We start from the raw sequence: 7,127 nt of genomic DNA on the forward strand, positions 1-7,127 counted from the left end.
AACGTCGACGTTATTGTCTCGAATCGAATCGAATCAAATCGAAAAATTTTCTCGAAGTTTCAATCGAGTGTAACGATAATTAATTAAAACAAAAAAAGAAAATTGTTCTCGCGAATGCTTTAACGATTTAACGAATACCTCTTTGGCAACAAAACGTGATCTAAAGCGAGAATTTAGGTATAGATCGAAAATTAGAGGACGACGACGATTTCTATGTTCGATATTCGTTCCTCGTGATCCATAGATTTCGAGATCGGTAATGTCGAAGTCATTGTATCGAATCGAATAGAATCGAATCGATTTTTCGAAGAATCCAGTGATAACGAAAATTAATTAAAGTATTAAGGAAAGCAAACAAATTAATTTTCATCTTAAATTACACTTGAGACAATTTAACAAGCTGTTCTCTTTGAGAACAAAACAAAAAAAATGACCATGAGCAAGGGTTTAACGACCTTTTTTTCCATCGATCCTCCCTTCACTTCCCCACCTCGCAGAAAAGGTAAAAAAGGTGTACCTACGTAATATATCGGAAAGGGGTTGTTAAAAGTTAGTCGTTTCAAGGTATTCGCACATAGTGTCGGGGGGATTATCGACCTCGAGGCTGCGCCTCGTCTTTGATCCGTTCGAGCGTAAAACTGGACGCCTTTGACTGCTCTCCGCAAACAAATAAGCGTCAACGGGCGTTAATACTGGCCTCCTCGTGTATGTACAATCAGGGAACACCAACGACGAAGACGATGACGACGACGACGACGATTTTTTTTTCTTTTTTTGAATAGTGAACGATCGACCGGTAAAAGGATCGATAGATCGATGGTATTATTTTTCTCATTTTAACATCTTATACCTAAATATGATCTTAAATATCTCTCATTCGTTATTAATCATAACATATTGTAGAAACATACTGTTACTCTCTCTTGCGTGTGAAACATTATTAAAAATAGCATCGAAGATTTGAAATTCTAAAAGATCTTCAGAGAGAGAGAGAGAGAGAGAGAGAAAGAGAGAGAAATCGACGATAAAATACGTTAAAATATACTGCTTGGCGTATCGATATAGAATCTTGTAAAATCGAGTTAAGAGAAGGAAAGAAGAAAGATTGAGAAGGATCGACGTGTAGAATCACGTGCTGTGGTCTTATTTCCATCATCATGTCGATCAAAGGAAAAGAAACGAGGGTGGCAAGAGATACAGAAGACACGTGGTGTGTGTATGTGTGCGTGCGTACACGCGCGCGCGTATATAATACGTAGACATATGTATGAGTTTGACCAGTCAATTTTATCCTGACGGAAAAAAAAGAAAAGAAATGTAAAAGAAAAAGAAAAAGAAAAAAAATCAGGAGTGATCGTCGGCGTCTTTCGAAACGCGTTGTGTTCTCCCTGTCGACTAACTAAATTAAATTGATTCGGTATCCCGTAGCGACGAATAACACGGCTGTCACGAACTTTAAAGAAAATTTTATGTCGAATAAAAGGATAGGGATCATCGAACATGAAATTGCCTGATAAAAATCGTTTTCGGCGAATTAAAAGAAATCGTTGTATATTCGTTTAATGGGTCAGCATTTATTGTCAAATTTGGTACGAACCGACTTGTTGTTACTAAAGATCTAAATCAAAGAAGGTATCTTACCTCAGAAACAATTAATCTTCTTTACGACGTGCAACTTCTCTTGCCAGGGCAATCACGATGAAATCGTAACTTCGACGCAGCTCGCTTTTACGTGTCGCCTATTTACATCCATACATAGATAGATAAATATATATATATATATATATATATATATATATATATATATAGAGAGAGAGAGAGAGAGAGAGAGAGAAATGAGTACATAGAGAAACATATGTATAATAATATCTGTATATATGCATATACGAAACGTATGCTACATATGCACATGCAAATATATATAAATACGTACATATGTGCATATATATATGTGTGTGTGTCGGTGTGTGCATACATCATACGTACATAGAATCGTAAATACCAATCGTAGATAGAAACATACTTACGCGGTTAATACGTATCTATGTACATACGAAATGTACATATAAATATAAAATAAATATTTACATACTATATAAATATATACGGTACGTTCATCATAGAAATAGTAAATACCCAAATCGTTTCTCCTATCAGTCGTGTCGTCTAAGCTCATAACGAGGTTTCCTTTCTTCTTTGTCGTCTTCCTAAAGGTATTTAAGCTCAAAATCCGAACATAATGCAAACGTCAATGTTGTAGTGCTTCAGAGTCTGGTTTTGACGTTGTTTGAAAATCCTTCGAAATATATATTAACTAAATCTGATCATTAGAAAAATATTACAGGTACAATAATCGTTGGGTCTATTACGAATTTGATTATTTTTATAGATGATATTCTTATTTCAAAGTGTTATATAAAATGATTCGTATTTGAACTTGAAAAATTAGAAAATTAATTAGAGAAACGATCGCGATCAATCGAAAGCGATTATACCAATCCTAGAAATGATAAGCTCCTATCATTTGTATTGTTCTCTTAGATGCAACAAAGACACACACACACAGTATTGTAAGAAGAAGATAGAGCATATATTACGGGTCACGTCGATCGCAATTAAATTCAATTGTCGGCGATAGAAAAACCTAATGAACTACACTATAAATCCCATTGTTTAACCGACCGAGACCTTGCGTCCTTTTAACATTTTTCATAGATCAAAGTATTCGCGTGTTTGAATATAGAGGAGAGAGAAGGACAAAAGTTCTTAAATAATTTAAAAAATCAATTGCTCTTTTTGGAGACTTTAAGCTCTTTTTTTTTTTTTTTTTTTTTTTTTTTTTTTTTTTTTATAAAACTTCAAGCTTAGGAATTTTTTGACCATCTAGAAATTTGTGAACCACTTCACGTAATTCATTTGAACAATATCGCAAAAGATATTCGACATTTCTCAATCTTAACACATTTGTTGACCGCTCACGAATGTTTACGCATTCCATGCGACTTAATATAAAACATAGTTTCAAAATTTATAGATGAATAAATATTTTTATAACAATGTTTTTTGCGTTGAATAGTATACGCTCGATTTTGATATTACATATTTTCAAGAATTTTTAATATCTTAATAACGATTTTCCAATCCAATTATGAACACGTTCAATGTGTTGTGTATGTATGAAACGTGTTCCCTTTTGCATATGTGTGTCTAATAACCGGTCTCAACAATGTATTAATACATTTTATGCTATTTTCAAGGAATAAGGGAGAATAATTTCGTTCTAAAATGGTTTGTTATTTTCGGAAATTAGTTAATCGATATTTCCATTCATATCGTATCTACCTCTTCCCTCATCTCTCTCTCTCTCTCTCTCTCTCTCTCCTCTCTCTCTTTCTCTCCCCCTCTCTGTCTCTGTTTCTCTTTCCCTCCTCATCGGCATTTAAAGTACACTCACAAGCTTTTATAAGGATGATGTGGCTCGTATATCTGGTTTAAAAAAGATCGATAAGCGAGAATGGCGAAGGAAAGGAAAAAAAGGAAGAGAGAGAGAGAGAGAGAGTGAGAGAGGGGTGAGGAGGAAGGGAGGGAGAGAGTGAGAGAGTGAGAGAGAAAGAGAGAGAGAGAGAAGAGGAAAGTGACCTCGTTTTATCAACCCTCCACGTACGCAACGTGCAGTTCGCAAAAGGATGGCCAAAGCGATATCAGCCATAGTAGATAATAGACGTCTTGGGCTTTATTTTCGAAGCGCGATCGATACTCTCGAATCAATACGTAGACGGTAGTGCGTAGTCTTCACGCAGCCTCCCACTTTTTCTTTTCTTACCATTTCTTCAGACCGTACTCTGAAAGAATATATATATATATATATATATATATATATATATATATATATTTGAGGACGATAGATATTCGAGTCGAATAGATTTGCAAATTGCATAGAATCACAACGATTGATGATTTTATATAGAACATTTTTTTTATCTTATTTTTTTTGCAAATTTCTATTGATAATATAATATATATTATAATAGAGAGTAACAAAATAATAATAATAATAATAATAATAATAATAATAATAATAATAATAATAATAAGTAAATAAATACTTTTTATATAAAATATATATACATATATCTTTCTTACTTTATATTTGAAAAACTTACAAACTTTTTCTAAAGGTATTGTAAAAATAGTTAATTTATTAAAGTAATTTGTAAAAGTACAAAGAGAGTATTAGTATATGTAAATATATTTTATTTTATATCGTAAAAAATATTAAAATTCAAACTATTTATTTAAAATAGAACACATTCTCTCTCTCTCTCTCTCTCTCTCTCTCTCTCTCTCTCTCTCTCTCTCTCACTCTCTTTAAATTTAAATATAAAAACTACAAAGATTTTGTTTCATAAAAAATATTGTATACGAGAAGGGGGTGGGTGGAATGAAGGGTGATGGGTGAGGTAGTAAAAGAATACACTTCGACGAAGAAATATTCTCGGTCTAATACTTTCATTGAATAGATGATCGGAAGCATTCATGCCTTACGAATAGATCGCGAGTATCCCTGCACCCGTTGGGTAGATTACCAGCGACATACACGTTCTTTTGTATGCACAAGAACGCCGTGCTTATATATCGCAGCTACGGCAACGGTTCTATATCGAGAGGGTTGATTAAAGTGATGAAGGAGCGGCTTCGATAAGGCTCACCTCGATCGACACCGATTAAGCTTGCAAGCTTATATACTGCTACATATCTATATACATAACGATCCTGCATAGATACCATACGTATATATGTATATATGTATACAAACATAAATACGTAAGTACGTATGATTGTTAATTTGAAATGTTTTATTGCGCAAAATTAAAAAAAGATATCAGTATGTAATACGTATTATGTATTGGGTTGAACAGTGACTAATTTTTCCGAATGAATTTTGTTACATTATTTGTCGAATACTTTTTTTTTAATCGTAGTAGTAGTAGTATATATATATATATATGTATGTGTGTGTGTATATGATAATATTAAAATATAGGAATTGAGATTTGACTCTTTTAAATATCGTAAGAATTATCAATATAAAAATATACATATAAATTAATAAATATAGAGGTATATAAAATTCTTTTTTTTTTTTTTTTAATTTGTTTAGAATAGTATTATATCTATTTGGGAAGTCATAAAAACTTTGTTTTCGTTGAAATTTATAAAATGATAATATTTATTAATATAAAAAGAAATATTCCTTTTATGCATATATGAACTAATATTAGAATATTTTATATAAATAGTCGGTAGGAAAAAATGATGCATTTAAAAACGAATGAGAAATATCTCGACGATTATTTCTCTCTCTCTCTCTCTCTCTCTCTCTCTCTCTCTCTCTCTCTCTCTCACTCTCTCATTTTTAATTTCTCAGGATTTTCATATTTCTTGACTCATATTCGTAATTTATACCAACACAAAGAGAAAGATTGACCCATTTAACGTAATAATACAATTCAAAGTTCAAACGATCTTGATTTTATTTATTTTCTTTCATCTTCGTTATATAAATATATAGTTATTCGATCTAAGTCTCTTCAATTTATAACATCGTGAGAAATCTCTCCCTTCTAATCATACGACAGAACAAGATCACACGTGGCACGTAATATTATCCAGAATAGTCGAATGAAAATGTCAGTGCATCCGCTACCTACCCGTCCGACTTTTAACATAGGAAGAAATAAGGTTCAACCTTTATAAGGGCGACACAAATCATGCCACCACGTTTGTTGATCGTCGTTGATCTCGAACGAAGCGCGACCCGTTAAACTTAACAAAGTTTACTCGGTTTATTCATTCTGAGAAATAAAATTTCGGTAAAAAATTGGTCTATTAAGAGAGGGGAAAACAAAAAGAAAGAAAAATTATTCCATTCTTCATCTTCGACATTTATATCAATTATTAAAATCTTCATCCTGATATAGTAGCCTAGTAGTTTAGACATTAAGCATTTTTAGTTTTTCTTTAATAATAAAAAAAAATTTTGTTCCATAAAAATTAAAGAGAAATTAAAGAAGCAAAAGAAAGGGAAAATACGAAGGGAAAATACGAAGGGAAAATACGCTGCTGTGTCCCTGGAAGTGGACAAGTTAATGCGACAGTGACGAATTAGTGTTTAGTAATTATCGAATCGAAACCGAAGTAAAATCGATGTCGACGAGGTTGTGATGCATTTACTACGTGACTGTCTCTTTTATTCCATCGTGGAAACCCTTCGAGAGTAAGAAGACATAAGAAAGATGAGACAACGCGGTTCACGACGTATTCGTCCTCGACCTCGTTCTCGTGAAAACGAGACGAACTTGACCAGTCCGGTATCCCACGCGGATCCTTCTTCCCTTATCGATCGATCTAACGACATTACGAAAAGGTATCCAAGCGCGGACGAGAACGTCGTCGAGGGTCCACATGGGGACCTTGGAATAGAGGCCCTTCCTGTTAATGAACGACGTACGAGATCCGAAAGGTAGCTGCAGCTGATTAATATATCGATCATTAGATCGATAAAATATTTCATTGAGTATTGATTATTGTTTTGAAACGTAGTTATTATTAGTATGTAAACAAACAAACAAACAAAAAAGAAAAACAAAACGATCGTAATTTTCTTTCTTTTTTTTTTTATGGGGATTAAAATGATAATATCTCTGTGATATTTGAATCGATGATATATCAACGTGATCACAACCTACATCGAGTATGATTTCATTGATGCCAGATATTCGCCATGACTTTTAACGTCATTTCGTAGAATGGAATTAATTCTTGGTATTAGCGTATATCGTTTCCGAGTAAAGAACGTGGGTAGTTACCATTAAGTCATAGTCCCATGTGAATGTTCTTTGAATAAGGCTTTAGAAAACACCTCGTTACATTAGGAATGTTTATTCAAAGCATTCGATATAGGGTAACTGCCTACGTTAAAAAGCTTGTGTTGTAAGCTAACGATTGACTACAGGGCTTATTTCAGTGACTGCGATCCTTCCGGAACATTTCCTGGAAATTCGGCTGGTAGTTCGTCGAACAGCAGTTTATCGACTAGAAGTTTGGACAGTCCAAGTACGAGCCTG

This window comes from Vespula pensylvanica, chromosome 10, assembly GCF_014466175.1.
Source record: "Vespula pensylvanica isolate Volc-1 chromosome 10, ASM1446617v1, whole genome shotgun sequence".
NCBI lineage: Eukaryota > Metazoa > Arthropoda > Insecta > Hymenoptera > Vespidae > Vespula > Vespula pensylvanica.